Genomic DNA, 19,269 nt, shown 5'->3' with positions numbered 1-19,269 from the left:
GACACAGTAGTCCAAGTGTGGCCTCATCAGTGCCGAATAGAGGGGAATAATCACTTCCCTCGATCTGCTGGCAATGCTCCTACCAATGCAGCCCAATATGCTGTTAGCCTTCTTGGCAACAAGGGCACACTGGTGACTCATATCCAGCTTCTCATCCACTGTAATCCCCAGGTCCTTTTCTGCAGAACTGCCACTTAGTCAGTCGGTCCCTAGTCTGTAGCAGTGCATGGGATTCTTCCATCCTAAGTGCAAGACTCTGCACTTGTCCTTGTTGAACTTCATCAGATTTCTTTTGTCCCAATCCTCCAATTTGTCTAAGTCACTCTGGACCCTATCCCTACCCTCCAGCTTATCTACCTCTCCCCCCAGCTTAGTGTCATCTGCGAACTTGCTGTGGGTGCAATCCATCCCATCGTCCAGACCATTAATAAAAAGATATTAAACAAAACTGGCCCCAGGACCGACCCCTGGGGCACCCTGCTTGATACCGGCTGCCAACTAGACATCGAGCCGTTGATCACTACTTGTTGAGCCCGACAATCTAGCCAGCTTTCTATCCGCCTTGTGGTCCATTAATCCAATCCATACTTTTTTAACTTGCTGGCAAGAATACTGTGACAGACCGTATCAAAAGCTTTGCTAAAGTCAAGGTATATCACATCCACTGTTTTCCCCATATTCACAGAGCCAGTTATCTCAGCATAGAAAGCAATCAGGTTGCTTAGGCATGACTTGCCCTTGGTGAATCCATGTTGACTGTTCCTGATCACCTTCCTCTCCTCCAAGTGCTTCAAAATGGTTTCCTTGAGGACCTGCTCCATGATTTTTCCAGGGACTGAGGTGAGGCTAACTGGTCTGTACTTTCCCGGATTCTCCTTCTTCCCTTTTTTAAAGATGGGCACTATATTTGCCTTTTTCCAATTGTATGGGACCTCCCCCAATTGCCATGAGTGTTCAAAGATAATGGCCAATGGCTCTGCAATCACATCAGCCAACTCCCTGCGCACCCTCGGATGCATTAGATCTGGGCCCATAGACTTGTGCATGTCCAGCTTTTCTAAATAGTCCTTAACCTGTTCTTTCACCACTGAGGGCTGCTCACCTCCTCCCCATACTGTGTTGCCCAGGACAGCAGTGTGGGAGCTGACCTTGTCTGTGAAGACAGAGGCAAAAAAAGCAATTTTTTTGGTTAATGCGTCTGGTGTAATAGTCCCTTTCCAACCTCTTTGCTTGCAGACAGTAGCAAAGGGAAGGTGCTGCAGGGAAAGGGAAAAAGGAAGAAGAAAGGCTCAATTGTGTCAACAAGACATGTTCATTTGAATGTATTAGAGGTTGTCATTCTGCACACGCAAGTGCAGCGATCCCTAAAGTGCTGTGTGTCTCTCTGGAGACATGGCTTAAGTGCTCTCGCTTTCAAACCAACATGACTCACTGCCTCTAGGTGGGCAGAACGTTCCGGCAATAAGTGCTAATGTTGCATTCACAGTCGGGAGACATGGAGCTGAAAGCAGGAAGCTTCTCGAGCTGGCCGGGCGGGGCACTGCTAACCCGCCAGCCTCAACGGGAATAGCTCTCCGTGCCTAAACGATCCCGGCGGGGTGTCTGGTGTACGGGGAATGTCGTGGGATAAAAGTCGGGCACTCCCGAGCACTAGCTGGCTCCCATTTGAAGTCAAGGAGGAAATCTACATTTTCTTCAGCCAGGCAAAATCATGCTCCAAGTTTGTCACCTGAAATAACACCTGGTGCATAGAGGATAATGTCTAGCAAAAGAGTAAGGAGGGGATAAAGGGTCCCCATTAAGTGGGGGTTCCTGGAATATGTCAGACTGCAGAGGCAACAGTAGCTAATGACAGGCAGAATCAGGACAGGGGGCCATATGCAGACACCATTGCCAAAAGCGGGGTTTGAACCCTGGCCCTTTCACTCCAAAAACATAGGCCTTTAACAACTGAGCCGTCCTTACCTGGTGGAGCGCTGGCCTGCATAGTCTCTGGAGCCAGCCCCTAGCGGGCGACACCAGACCGGTGTGTTACACTAACAAACAAAGGCCACCCAGTAACCTAACGTCTTGAAGAAGGGAAATGTTCCAGCCACAGCAGCAGTGTACTGCACTGAGACAAGCCAACCTCTCCCTTAAACCAACGCCAGCCTGAGAGGGAAGCCAGGCTGAGGGCAACGGTCACGAGACAAGGTGAGGCGACGCTTCAAATCCCTCCGCTTTCACGGCACGCCCACCACACTAGGCAGGGGTGAAAGTGAGCCGGTACGAACCCGCACCGGCCCAGACCCAGCCCACATTAAAGCGGCAGGGCTTTATCGTCGCTGCCCGTCCCCACCCTCGGCGGCCCTGCCGGTGGGGTCCATACCGGCAGGGCCGCCAACAGGGGAGGCAAAAGGAGCAGGGACATTAAAGCACTTTAAGGATGGTCCTTTGTTGCAGCAGCGCTTTAATGTCCCTGCAGCGCTTTAATGTCCCTGCCCCATTGCCCCCCCTCCCCTGCAGCCTCCGACAGGCATGGGGGGGCAAAGGGAGCAGTTGCCCTGGGGCCGGCGATTTAAAAGGGCACTAGCCACTAGCGCAACAGCGGCGTCAGGAGCCCCAGGCCCTTTAAATCAACACAGTAGCCCCGGGTGGCGCGGGCCAGGCTTGTGTTGTGTTGTCTTGGGCAAGTCACTTATTATCTCTGTCTCCATTTCCCTGACTCTAACATGGTGACGATCGCGCCTGCTTTCTCTCCAATGGAGACTCTCTTTATTTAGTTAATGTTGCCACAGCACTTTGAAATCTAAAATGCTAAATATTATTCCAATGCTACCTGCTGCTCATGGCCTGCAGTTGCATTCCACAACTATGCGGCCCACTGACTAACACTTACAGAAGAATCCGTTTCATTTTGAATCGCAGCCCTGCTATCAATTCCAACTGTGTTGGCAGTAGCTGGAATTGGGACGTGCCTACAGTGTAGTTGTGAACTGGCAAACTCCAGAGCTCTCTGCATAAGTTAATTACCACAGACCTGCTGAATGGCTGCTAGACACTATGTATTGTATTCATCTGCCACTGGGTTTTGCTGCCTGCAAAACAACATGTTTAAGCTCTAATAAAAGAAAAACAAATCACTAGCCCACATCCCTTTCGGGTGCAGTGGGGACGAGGACGTAACTTCTCTTTTGTCCCTGTCACAGCTTGTCCCTTGCTGGTCTTTTAACAGTTAGTTGAAATTCAATTAAAAAATGGCCACCTGGGTGCTTTTAGAGTAGGACCAGGGAGCGTGGCTAAGTTCTGCTCCTACTCCACCCTCACCCCCAGCACTGCCCCTTAGGAGAAGCAGGCAAGCCTTTTAATCTCACCTGGTGGGTCCTAATTGGCTACTGCCTCCTCCTGGCCCTTCTGGCCACTGGAGGAACAAGTCTTGTTGGTTCTGCTGGTATCAGAGCCTGAGTGGCCTCTCTAGGCAGTGCTCAGAGGTCTAAACTCACTGCCTCTTTCCCAGTGACACGTTTCCTTTGGGCAGGTGTGTCAGGGCAACACCTTGTCACATGTCCAGTCACAACTGAAAGCTTTCTTTTCTTATTGGCTTGCTAGGCCCATCAGAGAAGGCATATGAGAGAGTGAACTATGGGGGTTTCTATACAGGGGGAACCCAATCCTTGGGATACATAATGTTCACACCCATGGAAGCCAATCTTGCCCTTGGGAAATAGAGAATTCCGATGTTCCTGGAGTAGCTTGGAATGTTTTGTGATCCAGTCACCATCAGAGAAGACCCCAAAAAACAAAGTGAGTGGAAAACTTTTCAAAATAGCCATCTGGTATATATTTGTCGACTGTCTTCATGTACCGCTTCAAAACACATGCATCTTTGGCAGCAATAATTTTAAATAAAAGCAAATTGGTTGTAGCCCTTTGTGATTCCCTCTATTAACGGAGAGAACAATATGTGTCCTTTCCTTAGGGGAGGCTGCAGATTGTTACAGGTGAACTTGAATTCAACAAATGTGCCTGAAATTAGGAGATTTGGCTTGGAAATAGAAAGCAAATGGAGAGATTTATGAGAGATCTGCTTGATTTTTGATGGGACATGTAGCTTCTTCAGCCCAGTCAAGAAATCTGGCATCAAAATACTTGCTGACATGGCCAAAAAGACTAAATTTAAGTTTGGCAAGGGAGAGACAATCACAGCAGCTGTCTGTCCAGAAATTGTTTTCTGCAGATCCCTGTCCTGAGCAAGATGGAGGGATGATGTTTCAATGGTAACTATTCTTAGTCACCCAGTAGGACCTGTGCCTATGTCCCTCTTCCATGCCAATGGAACAATGAGAAGAGCGGACAAACCTGAATTCAGGCATCAGCTGGAAGCTCAAACAGAACCGTGAGCTAAGAGCATGCAACAAAGAAACCACAGTGTGCACCAGAGAGGCAATGACCGGAGACAGATTCCACACCTTTGCTGAACTAGTCGCTGAGTACTCGAGGCAGGTGCTAAAAGGATTTGACAACGCTAATTCTGTAACTGAAGTCTTTGACAGATAGGATAATAGTAACTCTGTGAAAACCGCAGATAGACAGCCCTGGAGAGATCTAAGGTTGGATGCAAGAAATCCCAGGTGATTGGTGGATGCCCTGTGCCTCCATGGGAAAAGTTTCTAAACATGGCATCCAGCAAACAGTCACTTGTAAAATTCCTCTGACTATATATGGTTCAAAATGCACCTGCGAGTATATGAGCACGTCCAACACAAACACCCCTTCTTGCGGGAGGCTTTTCCAATGGTGAAGTAGCAAAGTCCATCACCAGTAGAGGTGCTGAAGAAACCCAAAACTTGTACAGCACCCAAGAGGAAGCGGACCTCAGGGTGCGTCTGCATGGTGTATGTGCCAATGTGGCTTTTGGGTCTCTTGGAACCATAGTAATTAGGTCACCTGATACAGATGTTTTGTTCCTTGCTGTTTGCTATTTTCCAAAAGTGGAACAATGGATAACACATGGATTGAAACAGGCACCGTTACCAGCACAACTGACAAGCATGGCTTTATACCTGTGCATGCAATCTGTGATGCACTCCCTCCTGACTTCTGCAACATACCTCGAGCTGTGCTTGCGTTAACAGGATGTGACTCTGTGTCATCCCTATTCAGTACTGGAGAAAAATCTGTGTCTAATGTTGTTAAAGCAAAGGGAGTGTATCGTGTCAGAGAGCTTGCCAAATTGGGAGAGAGAGATGGCCAAGCCACAATTTTTGCAGCAAGGAGACTGGATGACCAGAAAGCAAAGGAGGCCCACAGAAATTGTTTGTGCCTCAATCTAGCCATCCTAAAGGACAAGTCACTGGCCAAACTCCCACCATGTGAGGATAGTTTTGAAGAGCGAGTTGAAAAAGCATCTTGGCGAGCAAAGATTTGGATGTCTTCGTACATAGGTAACCCAGATATTGGATCACCATTGCAGCGTGGATGGAAAAATGTGGATGATGAACTACGTTCAGTATTCTTCAAAGGCCCAGTGGCATCTCAGCTACTACAAGACCTTATCTGTGCTTGTTCCAGCAAGGATTGCTGTATAATCAACTGTGTCTGTAGTCAGAACAACCTTCCCTGCCCAGAACTGCATACGTGCCAAAGCAATGAAGACTGTGGTAACCCAGGCAGTCTCTACAGAGCTCATAATGATGACGCAGATGATGATAAGGACATTGACTAGAAATGTCACCAGCACTGTTACATTTCAATGATGCCTGGCCACATGTATTATTAGGTTTTGTTTCACTCTTTCGATCAGCAGTCCTCAACCGCTGCAGCCCATGTGACATCCTCAGGGCCATGCAGGTAGTATACATCTTGTGTGGAGGTGGCCCACATAACACACAGAGAGCTATCTACGCAGCCCGCAATGGTAAACAGGTTGCGAATCACTGCTTTAGATTGCTGTGATGCTTTGGGGTCACAAAGACATGCAAATTTATGTCTTGAAATAACATAGTGTCATTAAACTAATAGCAACAAATGCAAATATTTCAAAGTGGTCATTTTAACGTGTCGATGGTATCGTTTGTCCCCATTTCTATGGTAACAGCACCACTTAACAGCTCCAGATCCTACCTCCTCTTAAAGCACACGGAATCAGCTTTCCAATGCTGTGTTTAGAGACGGTACGCGGAGTCGACCATATCAGTGGTGTCTGCCACTCGCCTACCTGCTCAGCTGCACTGGCCAGCACATCAGAGGAGGAGAAACAAGGCTCCACTCCTCCCCCACAGTCTACCCCATCCCTGCCCACCCGCATGGGAGCGGGGGTAGTGACTCACTGACAGCTGCCCTCCCGTCTGCACTGCTCTCCCTAAGAGAGTGCCTTCTATCCCCTTAATGCCATGCACACAAGGGCAGGCCGGTTCACCACTGAGCCCTGCGTGCCTTGCAACTGCAATTCCTTGCCCCGTTTTTCTTCTGCATCTTCTTTGTTTTCGTAGGCTGAGCCGTGGAACGTGTCAGTGACTCTGTTTCTCTTGACCAGAAGACATTGACATGCAAGAGAGACAGGTTTGTTCCCTCTCTCTCTGCCCGCTCTCTAGCACCCAGCCCCTCGCTCCCAGATCTGTCACTATGGGCCTATTATATTTGCATTTCATCCACTGAAACAAAACCCTTATGGATTCTGCCACATATATTCCAAATGCTGCCTTTTAGGTACTAGATTTGCCTGATACATATTGTAGGCTTTGCTGTCCTATAAAGCAATCGGCTTGTGCCTATGGTAGTAAATGAAAGTCAAATTGTGCAGTAGCTTGTAAAATATCCAGTGCAGCTTTAAATCGAGCATATGTCAACTGCAGAGCAAGTGCTAGAGTGAAATCCCAAGGCTCTGCTTGATATTCAGCCCCAAGTGCTGTCTATTCCTCCTACCGAATATTAAAGCCACTGGTAACTGTATAAGGAGCGGTACGGAGAACATCATTTGGGTGCTGTCATCCATAGCACAAGATCCCCTCTGATCCAGCGTTACTGTCATACTGCCTTGTGATACCTGGACAGGGGAGTAGCTCCCTTTGGTGGACACCCAGCCAGCCAGTTAGCTGTAAAATCCCTCTTGGTCTGTTCTCTCCTTGCCCGACCTGTAAAGGGTTAACAAGCCCACAGGTAAAGGAAGGGAGTGGGCACCTGACCAAAAGAGCCAATGGGAAGGTAGAACTTTTTAAAATTGGGAAAGAAACTTTCCCTCTCTCTGTTGTTCTCTGGGCTGCAGGGACACAGAGCAGTAATGCAGTGACCAGCTTTAAGCCCGGTATGATTGCAGATTATCAATTCATACCTCGAACCTACTGATCTGGAGCCTCAGATAGGTAAGTAAAATTAGGGAATGTCTAAAAAGACACGATTAGGGTCATTTCTTTTATTGCTTATTGGCTTGTGGACTCCTCTGTGCTAACCCCAGATGCTTTTGCTTGCTTGTAACCCTTAAGCTGAACCCCCAAGAAAGCTATTCTGGGTGCTTGATTTTTGGAATTGCTCTTTTAAAATCGAGCAAAAGCCTAAGTTCCAGATGTATGTTTTTTCTTTTGGTTTTTAATAAAATTTACCTGATTTAAGAACAGAATTTGGATTGTTGTGTCCTAAAAGGTTTGTGCCTAGGCTGTTTGATTATGTGGGGGAGGGATAGCTCAGTGGTTTGAGCATTGGCCTGCTAAACCCAGGGTTGTGAGTTCAATCCTTGAGGGGGCCACTTAAGGATCGGAGGCAGAAATCAGTACTTGGTCCTGCTAGTGAATGCAGGGGACTAAACTTGATGACCTTTTGGGGTCCCTTCCAGCTCTGTGAGATAGGTATATCTCTATATTAAAATTAGCTGGTGGCAACAGCTAGTTTTCTTTCTCAGCTCTTCCCCGGAGGGGGGCTGAAAGGGCTTGAGGGTCCCCACAGGGAGGAATTCCCAAGTGCTCCTTCCTGGGTAAAAGGGGTTGTTGTTTTTTTTGCATTTGGGTGGTGGCAGCGTTTACCAAGCCAAGGTCTGAGAAAAGCTGTAACCTGGGGAGTTTAATACAAGCCTGGAGTGGCCAGTATTCATTTTTAGAATCCTTGCGGGCCCCCACCTTCTACGCTCGGAGTGACGGAGTAGGGAACCAGCCTTGACATGCCTTCCTTCCTCTTCCGCAGTCGACAGGTGGACTTCATCACCGTTCATCTCTGCTAGCGAGGGTACATTTCCTCACTGCTATGTGCTTTGAAATACAAATCCCTGGTGTGACCCACCACTTGAGCCAATTGTTTCTAAAATAACCGGGTGAAATCCTGGCTCCATTGGAGTCGGGGGGGGGGGGTTGCCATTGACTTCAAGGCAACCAGGATGTCCCCCCATGTTTTGGACATAGGTTTTGTCCTCTTTGGAACATTTCCTCAGTATAACCTAGGGTGTGACTTTAAACCAATACAGTTGGGCGTGGGGGGGGATCCCCATCCCAGTTAGCAAGGGTTTAAAGAGCTCCTCCTCTTCATCGGCAAAGCTTGTCAACCCAGGAGAGGGGTGGGTCCTTAGAAGGGAGGCTCCTGGTGCTGTTTGGGGTGGCAGTCTGACTGGGGAACATGCGTGAGAGGCGTGGCCACTCAGAAAACAGAAGGCCCAGGTTCTTTTCTCTTTTTCTTTTCTTCTGAATTAAGAACATAAGTGATCTCTCTCCTGCCATCCATCTCCACCCTCTGACAAACAGAGGCTAGAGACACCATTCCTTACCCATCCTGGCTAATAGCCATTAGTGGACTTAACCTCCATGAATTTATCTAGTTCTCTTTTAAACCCTGGTATAGTCCTAGCCTTCACAACCTCCTCAGGCAAGGAGTTCCACAGGTTGACTGTGCACTGTGTGAAGAAGAACTTCCTTTTATTTGTTTTAAACCTGCTGCCCATTAATTTCATTTGGTGGCCCCTAGTTCTTATATCATGGGAACAAGTAAATAACTTTTCCGTATTCACTTTCTCCACACCACTCATGATTTTATAGATCTCTATCCTATCCCCCCTTAGTCTCCTTTTTTCCAAGCTGAAAAGTCCTAGCCTCTTTAATCTCTCCTTATATGGAACCCATTCCAAACCCCTAATCATTTTAGTTGCCCTTCTCTGAACCTTTTCTAATGCCAGTAGATCTTTTTTGAGATGAGGAGACCACATCTGTATGCTGCGAAAGCATCCTGACTTTTGCGTCTGGACTCCCCCACCCCCAACTCCTCATACGGGGGTGGATGACTGTGTTCTGGACTCCAAACCAAGGGCAGTACCCACCTTCTCCCCAAGGGGGTGCCAGAGAGGTATAACCTACTACTGAGTAATACTGATACAGTCTGCCCCACCCCACCTGCAGCCTTGTTTTGGTTTATCTTATGGCCATTGACAGCAGTAGGAATTGAGTGTCCGGATTCACTAGGAGGCTTTGGAAATCTCAGCCAGAGTTGTTGTTATTAATTAGAGACCCTGTGATATCTAACCGGAACCCTGTAGAGCTATGTGACAGCTTAGCGCCACATGTTTAGGTACCTACATGGCCCTCCCATCCGTGGAGTGCCTCAGCATCTCACTTCTTCACATTTCATCCTCACGGCTCCCCTGTAAGCATCATTTTACAGAGGGGAAACTGAGGCATGGGGCAGTTATGTGGCTTACCCCAGATCACCTAGACAGCATGGAGTAAACCAGAAAGTGAACCCAGTTTCCTTCCAGCATCCTACCCACCAGCCCCTCCTTCTGGCCAATGGGGTAAAGCATGGGGCTCACATGGGGCCCGATCCTTTATTCTTCATTCACCCCAACCTCCCAGGGCAATTTTGAGCGTGCAATGAATTTAGGACCAAGCCCCCTGAATAGGGTGACAGAAGTAGGTAGATAAATGGCCATTACCCACTCCTCAATCCCTTGTTCATTCGGTGACAATGCTTATGAATGTATATGCTTGGCCAGAAGGGATCTAACAATATCCAGGGCCTGATGCATTAACTGTATGGCTTCTTCTGCTTTCTAATCTGTTGTCCTGCTATTTAAAATCCTTGCTAAACGCTCCCCAGAAATCGCAGAACATTTCACTGCTTTATTTGCTTTTCTCCCACTGTATTATATATTATTGATTATTACTATTATATATTATTCAGAATGCTGCATCTCTATCGCTCCCACATGACCAGACTAGGTAACACCAACACAGCTGGCCCAGTATTCCTCTCCTACTAGCTCCAGACTGTGCCCTGGGCAGGTTATTCTAGCCCTGCGGCGGCCATTCTGCTAGGAACTGCAGCGGAGCTGAAAGTCTATGGCCATTTACAGGAGAGCACCAAACAGCTCTCCTGGGCCTTTGCAAGTGTCACTGAACGGCAGCCTCCTCTGGGGTGGAAGAAGCAGGAACCACACTACACAATGGGGTGGGGAGGCATGAAGAGGTGTATAACCCCACACAAACCCTGAGCAGATCCAAGTGGGCCAGTTAACCACATATGCTGCACCTGGAGAGGAGCCAGCCTTGATCGGGCCTAATTGAAGCCCAGATGGGGAAGGAGCTGGGCTAGGAGTATAAAGCCAAGAAGTGAGACCAGGAGGAGGCTATGGGGAAGGGGCCTGGGGTTACTCTGTAGAGGGAAGGGGAGTTGGTCAGGCACAAGGAAGAAGCCTGGGAGTATAGCAGGAGATTGTGAGGGGTGAAATAGCCACAGGGAGCAGAAGAGGGGTAAACAGTGAGGTGGCAAAGTTTGCAGATGATACTAAACTGCTCAAGATAGTTAAGACCAAAGCAGACTGTGAAGAACTTCAAAAAGATCTAAAAAAAACTAAGTGATTAGGCAACAAAATGGCAAATGAAATGTAATGTGGATAAATGTAAAGTAATGCACACTGGAAAAATAACCCCAATTATACATACAATATGATGGGGGGGGGCTAATTTAGCTACAACTAATCAGGAAAGAAATCTTGGAGTCATTGTGGATAGTTCTTTGAAGACATCCACACAGTGTGCAGCGGCAGTCAAAAAAGCAAACAGGATGTTAGGAATCATTCAAAAAGGGATAGAGAATAAGATGGAGAGTATCTTATTGCCCTTATATAAATTCATGGTATGCCCACATCTTGAATACTGCATACAAATATGGCCTCCTCATCTCAAAAAAGATATACTGGCATTAGAAAGGGTTCAGAGAAGGGCAACTAAAATGATTAGGGGTTTGGAACGTCCCATATAATGAGAGATTAAAGAGGCTAGGACTTCAGCTTGGCAAAGAGGAGACTTAGGAGGCTATGATAGAGGTATATAAAATCATGAGTGGTGTGGAGAAAGTGAATAAGGCAAAGTAATTTACTTGTTCCCATAATATAAGAACTAGGGGCCACCAAATGAAATTAATGGGCAGCAGGTTTAAAACAAATAAAAGGAAGTTCTTCTTCACACAGCGCACAGTCAACCTGTGGAACTCCTTGCCTGAGGAGGTTGTGAAGGCTAGGACTATACCAGGGTTTAAAAGAGAACTGAGTAAATTCATGGCGGTTAAGTCCACTAATGGCTATTAGCCAGGATGGGAAGGAATGGTGTTCCTAGCCTCTGTCTGTCAGAGGGTGGAGATGGATGGCATGAGAGAGATCACTTGATCATTACCTGTTCTGTTCACTCCCACTGGGGCACCTGGCATTGGCCACTGTTGGCAGACAGGATACTGGACTGGATGGACCTTTGATCTGACCCAGTACGGCCGTTTTTATGAATGGTAAATCCAGAGATAGACCAGGAAATTGAGAGGTGGGGAAGGAACCAGGGAAAACAGGAACCGAGGCTGAGCAGTCCTGGCTTGCTAGTCAAAGGGTCTCTGGGCTGGAACCGGCAGTTGCAGGGAGGCCTGGGTTCCCCTAGCAGCCACTGGGAAGTGACATAGGACCTAGAGGTGGAATGGAGACTATCTGAAGAGGCATCTGGACAGCTGGTTCAGTGGGAGTTTAATGCTCTGGAAGGAGGGACTGTACAGTGACTTGGCCAGAGGGCTGAGGCATGGAGAGGGAGCACTTTGAGTTGCAAAGAGAGAGTGGGATGACGGAGTGAGCAATGAGCAACGGGGGGTGCCATACAGGGTGAAAGCTAATGCCCAGCCCAAGGAGGGGCACCTGTGGTGAGCAGAGCCCTCTACAGGGGGGAAATCTTTTGACCAAGGCATTTGGGGTGAAATCTGACTATTCTAAAACATCCCTTGTGTTAAATGTGTAGAAGGGCCGGTTCCCTTTGGCAGGTGCAATTTTCACCCTGTTCTGCACCTGGTGTAGAATTGCAATTTGTGCTTCCTGCTGACTGGCTTCTGAAACCGGTCAGGATCTCCAACCTGCCCCAGGAGCCACTCTGGGGGTGCGAAGGGCACCACAGAATGAAGAGGCTGGTCTCAGGCTGGCTGACCGCGTAGGCTATAATGGCCATACATAAGGAGAGGCACAGAACTGCATTTCCCTATCTCTACCCTCTGCTGGGCTGAGCCAGTGCGGCTGGGATGTGAAAGCTGGATGGCAGGAAGTGGGGATGTTTCCAATGTCACGCTCCGACGCTGAGCCATTCCTGTGTGTTGTGCTGCTCCCCCTGTTCTGAGAAAACCTAGACAGGGCCCTTCCTAGCGCTAGGCACTATGGGGAGCTGCTGGCTGTAGATACAGCCAAAGCTGGCAGCCCTGAACCCCGTAGCCCCACCACCTCTCCTGCCAGCCCCTAGCGTGGAACTGTGGCTCCCTGCCTAACTCCACGGGCAGCCCCTTGAGTGTCGCTCTGCCCCGTCTCCCTCTATGCCCCCCACCCCACAGTCTGAGCCTCACCACCAAGCCAAAACCTGCAGCCAGGATCCCACTCCATCAGTCTGAACCCCTTCCCCACCCTCAGCCCACAGCTTTAACCTCAGTTTCTGTCCTGGCCAATCAACGGGCAGCTCCTGTTAGCCTAAGTCTGGAAACCTTAAACACCCTGACTGTTGCCCTTGGCCCAAGCAGCATAACCAGTGTTCGGGGGCTTGCGAGGCTGTTTCCATTAGAAGAAGAAATTGACGCTTAGAGTCCAGTTTCTTTAGAGCAATACTGGTTCATTACAAAGAACGTACACACAGTCCTGTTTCCATGCACACGGGGAACAAGCAGCAGGCGGTCTCCTTGCTCACCGTATCCAAGCCTGCCTTCCCAGGCAGGCCTGTGCCCCAAGGAGCTCGGTCTCTGCTGCCTTTCAGGGCCACTCTCGTGACTGCTTCTCTGGTGGCTTCCTGCCCCTGGCCCACAAGGACAAAGCTACAAGCAATCAAACCACCAGTCCCCACATCTGCAGTCAATCCTCGGGGAAATGCCTGGCCCCTGTGCCTTACTTTCTAATCAGCCTAATGCCTTGGGCAGTAGCTTCTATTGTCTCCAGCTATCTTATCCCAGGAAGGAGCTGCATTGCTGTTGCCTGAATGAAGGGTAGTTAGCAGGCCCATCTGCTTTCACGAGCTCTGTGATTGCCTATAGATCAGAAACATTTGATGGCAGCCATTGACACCTTCCAGTGTAACAATATTTGATGACACGGAAGCAAATAGTTTGAGACCTAATGTAGACTGTAACAGAGAACGTGCGATGAATTCAGTTGCAGGGTGGAGGCCCTGGGATGTAAAGTAAGTGGGGTGTTGTTATTACAACCGTACTGTACATGCCACTACAGCAATTTGGAAACCTTCGTCTGTGCACTGCATTTCCTGAACCGTAGCCAATACACAGTATGGCCCACTCCAAACGCTCAAAGATGAGTGAGACACAAACAGAGAGATTGGCCCTCAAATCACGTGTTTAAAACCTGTTTTGGAGCTGTCTGAGTTCTGAACGCCTCCCAGGTGTGTGACAATGAGCACTGCCAATGGACAAGAGAAACCATTTCAGCCAGTGTCCCAATTTTGGGTCCCAGCCCCCACATCAACTCTGCCCCAAATAAACTCATTTTGCGTCCCTCCCACCTGCCCCAGCTCCACATCGGCTCTGCCCACCCGGCCTCACAACCTGTCTGTACCCTCCTGCCCCGCTCTGCTTCTCCTGCAGCTGTGGAGGGTCTTCTCCCCGGCCCTGGCCTGCAGGAAGAGCAGCTCCAAGGGGGTTCTCCTCGCCCCCTTCCCAGGCCAGGTGTTGCAGGCTACAGAGGGGTTGTGGGGAGAAGCAGAAGAGAGGAGCCAATTGTAATTATGGGGGTTCCTCTGTGTCCCATCCCCCTAGGGTGCCAGTAGCATGCCTGGTGTACCATGTCTCAGCGACTAGACCTTGGTGGGTCCCCTGGCGGGTCCCTGTAACCATCAGACACATGACTAAGGGAAGGTTTTACCAGGGCTGGCGGGAGAGGTAGCAGTGCAGGTTCCCTAGGTGCAGAAGCTTAAATGGTTACAGTTCAAAGTGAGCAATAGTGAGGCCTGTTTGCGTCCCTGGTGGGGGCTGTCTAAGGGAGGCTCAGGGTTCTTCAGGCCTGGTGCCTGGGCTGCCCTCTCCCATCCAGCCCCTACCAGGGCGGCAGGTTTGTATAATTTTTGGTGGTTCCCAGAACAGGTCCAACTCCTGCCCTCCCACACCTGCCTTGTAAGCCGCTATGCAGTTTTTAAAATAATATAAAAATGTGAGGGCTCTGGTGTGGGGCTGGTGATGAGGGACTTGGGGGGGCTGGGGCCAGAGAGGAGCACTCTCCCCCGCCCCAGCAAGCTCCAGGGGAGGGCTTTCCCCCCCCCCCCGGCAGCACACTCTCCTCACACCACTGTCACTGCACGTGCTCCTAGGGCCCCTCTCAGGTCCAGGAAGCCCCCTCGCCTCCCCTGTGGTGGGTGCCGGGAGGCGGGGGCTGCCATCACATGTGCGCCTCCTCCCCTGCTGCTGCCCCCAATGAGGGTGGGGCTGCCCCTTGCCCAGCGTGGGGCAGGAGCGGTGACTGCTGGTGGAGGGTCCCGCTGGAAAAGGGAAGGGTCCGAGGCGGAAGGGCAGGGGCAGAGTCAGCCTGCCCTGGCACTCGTGGATGGGGGGCACTGCGGCAGCAGTTGATGCTGGAGCCAGCAGCGCGGAGCTGCAGGGGGCAGCCATTGGCTTGAGGCAGGGACGCTCCTGGGCCCGGGGGAGGTGCGCAGGGGCAGCAGGTGGGGGCCGGGATCCCGCCCCAAACATTGGTGGAGCTGGGCCCCCGGGCCCTGATTATTGCTGGACCCCAGGCACCACAGGCCCATATAACTTGCCACCCCTGGCCCCTACTCAAGCAAACAAGCATTGTGGGTTTCCAAGCCAGGCTCAGTTAGCGTCTCTTTGGGGCCCCTGGGCAGTGGTTCCCTGCTGCTGGTCCCACACAGACCTCCTCCCTAGGAGGTGAGGAAGGCAGTCGGTCAAAGGAGGCTTTCCCCTGGGCAGTCCAGTCCCAGGAAGGCTGGAGCTTCAGGAATCGTAGTGAGACTGTCTAACTCCGAAATCATGTCACAGCTAGAGCGGACAACGCCGAATCCAGGCAATACATACGGCATGACAATCTCAAGGCAGAGGCTTGCACATGCTGTGTCTGGAATATTCTTGCAGCTGCAGGTGAAGAGAAACAGGATAATAATACCTAGCTCTTACAGATGTGCTTTTAATCTGCAGATGTCACAGCACTCCATGATCTTCAATGCATTTATCCTCCAACACCCCTGTGAGGTGTTACTACCCCCACTTTACTGATGGGGAAACTGAGGCAGAGAGGCAACATGACTCGTCCAAGGTCCCTCAGGAAGTCTGTGCTGGAGCAGGGACTTGAATTCAGGCCTCTTAAATCCTAGGCTAGTGCCCCAACCACTGGGAAAGCCAGTCCTTCCTGTCAGACATGCCTGAAGTGCAATATCAAAACTGCTCTTCGACGAGGGGGAAAGGCTGTTCTGAAGCATGACGCCTTTAAGTTCTATTCAGTCCGACTTTGGGCCTTTGGAAAGCTGAAGGCATAATGGCTTCCTGGAGTTAATTAGGAAAATGATCAGTATCTGAGCAGTGGATAGCAGGTGTAAAGAATTAATTAGTTGAGCGGAAAGGGACTATAAAGCAGATTAGCTATGTAAGAGAAGCGGTTTGTTTGTCTTAGAGAGAGGAGTAGCTAGAGGGGTAAACATTTTTCCTTTTATATTGTTCTCCTTCCTCCAAGCTTTGATATTGATGTAAATGAGGCATGTGGCGCATGGTGAATAGCACTGATAAGCCATAAATGCACGATTAGGATAAAAGGAAATGTGGAGAATGGATTTGGGCACATTGAGTTCAGCAGGCTGTCGGGGGATCAGCTGGTGATGGCACATACAAACCTGTCTCCTTTAGGAATGACCAAATTGGCACTCACAAGGCAAGTGAACCAGTCTGTCCACTGGGTGGCCTGTCTCTTGCTAAGGCCAGCAGTGATGGAAAAGCTGGGCTGGGCAGCACCCTAAAGAGAGGGGTATACCTATCTTGTAGAACTGGAAGGGACCCTGAAAGGTCATTGAGTTGAGTCCAGCCCCCTGCCTTCACTAGGAGGACCACACACTGATTTTGCCCCAGATCCCTAAGTGGTCCCCTCAAAGATTGAATGCACAACACTGGGTTTAGCAGGCCAATGCTCAAATCACTGAGCTATCCCTCCTCCCCCCTGCACTTCTCAGCTGAGGTTTTGATTAGCTTTAGCATCAGGAAGCCTGTATTCCATTGAGGGAGATTTCATTTCCAGCACCAACTCCGCCGTTGCGAATGACAGGGTATGAAATCAGGGAAGTATATGGTACGCTTGCCTCCTTTCAGCTGAGGAATCTAGATGCCCTAGCGTTTAAAGAATAACTACAATATAGTACACTCCATCCGCTACAGGGGACTCTCTGCAGGCAAAACCAATCTGTGCGCAGTAGAAACTTGATTTGATTTAGCGTCTAGTTTGCACTATTGCCTTATCCTGGTGGCAAAGTCAAACCAGAGAGTGAGAACACAGGGCGGGAAGGCATGTAATCAACCACGGCATGTCATCAACTCGTTTACTTAGATTGTCAGGTCTTTGTGGTCTTTTTGTTGTGTGTTTGTACAGCACCTAGCCCAGTGGGGTTCTGGAACTTGACAACGGCTCCTAGGCACTGCGACAATACATAATAGAATCGAGGAGAACGCTTCTGTAGGTTGGTGGGAAGCGTGTTGTGGAAGGCTGCAGCTGGGGTATAGCTGTATTGATTTAGTTGGGACTCTCTAAAACAACCTCTAGAAAGGTTATTGTTCTCTATTAAATGCTATAGAATTTTTCCAGAAGGTTGCAACCCTTTAAAAGAATCCTAGAATCATAGAATATCAGGGTTGGAAGGGACCTCAGGACGTCATCTAGTCCAACCCCCTGCTCAAAGCAGGACCAACCCCAACTAAATCATTCCAGCCAGGGCTTTGTCAAGCCAGGCCTTAAAAACCTCCAAGGAAGGAGATTCCACCACCTCCCTAGGTAACGCATTCCAGTGCTTCACCACCCTCTAGTGAAATAGTGTTTCCTAATATCTAACCTAAACCTCCCCCACTGCAACTTGAGACCATTGCTCCTTGTTCTGTCATCTGCCACCACTGAGAACAGCCAAGCTCCATCCTCTTTGGAACCCCCCTTCAGGTAGTTGAAAGCAGCTATCAAATCCCCCTCATTCTTCTCTTCTGGAGACTAAACAATCCCAGTTCCCTCAGCCTCTCCTCATAAGTCATGTGCTCCAGACCCCTAATCATTTTTGTTGCCCTCCGCTGGACTCTTTCCAATATTTCCACATCCTTCTTGTAGCGTGGGGCCTAAAACTGGACACAGTACTCCAGATGAGGCCTCACCAATGTCAAATAAAGGGGAACGATCACGTTCCTCGATCTGCTGGCAGTGCCCCTACTTATACAGCCCAAAATGCCATTAGCCTTCTTAGCAACAAGAGCACACCGTTGACTCATATCCAGCTTCTCGTCCACTGTGACCCCTAGGTCCTTTTCTGCAGAACTGCTACCTAGCCACTCAGTCCCTAGTCTGTAGCAGTGCATAGGATTCTTCCATCCTAAGTGCAAGACTCTGCACTTGTCCTTGTTGAACCTCATCAGGTTTTTTTTTGATCAAGAGTCAATTGTTTAAAAATAAAACACAACATCAGACAAAGCAGTACAATACCACCACAAAGAAATCAGTCACGACCCAATTGCTCTCAGATTATAGTAATACGTTGCTCTCTTACCACGTTCTTCATGTGTAACTCTCAAAGCACTTTTTCAAAGGAGGAGCAAAACCAGGCCCTACGCTCAACCTGGTGGCATTTGTCTGTCTGTCGGCGAGGATGTAACATGGTCCCTTGTGAATGCTGGGTTGTCACGTGTTCTTGCAGAAAGGCTGTCTTGGGACATTGATTGAGTTCCATGTCCTACTAGCTAAGAGGGCATAGTCTCTTCTCTCTACTAAGAGGCAGCCATATCAAAATCTGCGCTGTGTAATACACAAGCCATAACGTCCGCTTACTGGGAAATGGTCATCCAAGTGGCCTTCCCTAGGCTTAGTCACTGCTCGAGAACAGCAACAACCATCTTCTGTTTCACTTTGCCCCCACCCTCTTCGGGCTACATGTCACATGAGTTTAAATGTTCTCGGCACAACAATTTTCTCCTTCTTTAAGTAATTTTCCCCTTCTAATTACTTCCAGCAATTATGGTAATATCTAGGGATGGGGATATAAAAAGAAGAGAATGTGACACAAACTTCTCAAGTACGTAGAGTTTTATTCCGCCACAAGAGGAGGGGGAGGCGAAATGGAAGACGTGCCTCTCATCCTGACGAAGACAACCCAGATGTTGGCCGTGACATGGTAAAAAACACCATCCGATTAAGAAATGTGGAAAGTCAACCTGCCCCATACGGAAAAGGCCAGCAATTTAAATCCTGATTAGTTATCCTCGCTTCTATTTTTCTCTGTAGACTCAAGTGGATGTTTGGGAGGTTCAATGAAAAGGGTTAAATCAGCCTGTTTATTTGGGGTAGGTAGCGAGTTGAAGTAATTATACTAGATTGGAAAGGGTTTTTTTCACTTGCTTAATCTTATGAAGCCAAATATAGGTATTAATTAGCACCTTCCAAAAAAGGATCTCAAAGCACTTTATAAACAGTATCTTATGCATGCAACGTGACTCCTTTGGGGCATGGGAAGGCAGCAGGAGGTAGCACATTGACCAATGGTGGAGTAGGGAAGGGAGGGGCAATTTTGACTGACAGCTAGCATTGGGCAAAACTTTTCCATCAAAACATGTGTTTTCAACAGG

The sequence above is a fragment of the Trachemys scripta genome, chromosome 6 (genome assembly GCF_013100865.1).
Source record: "Trachemys scripta elegans isolate TJP31775 chromosome 6, CAS_Tse_1.0, whole genome shotgun sequence".
Taxonomy (NCBI): domain Eukaryota; kingdom Metazoa; phylum Chordata; order Testudines; family Emydidae; genus Trachemys; species Trachemys scripta.
The sequence above is the reverse complement of the archived record's forward strand: the minus strand, read 5'-3'. Positions refer to the sequence as shown.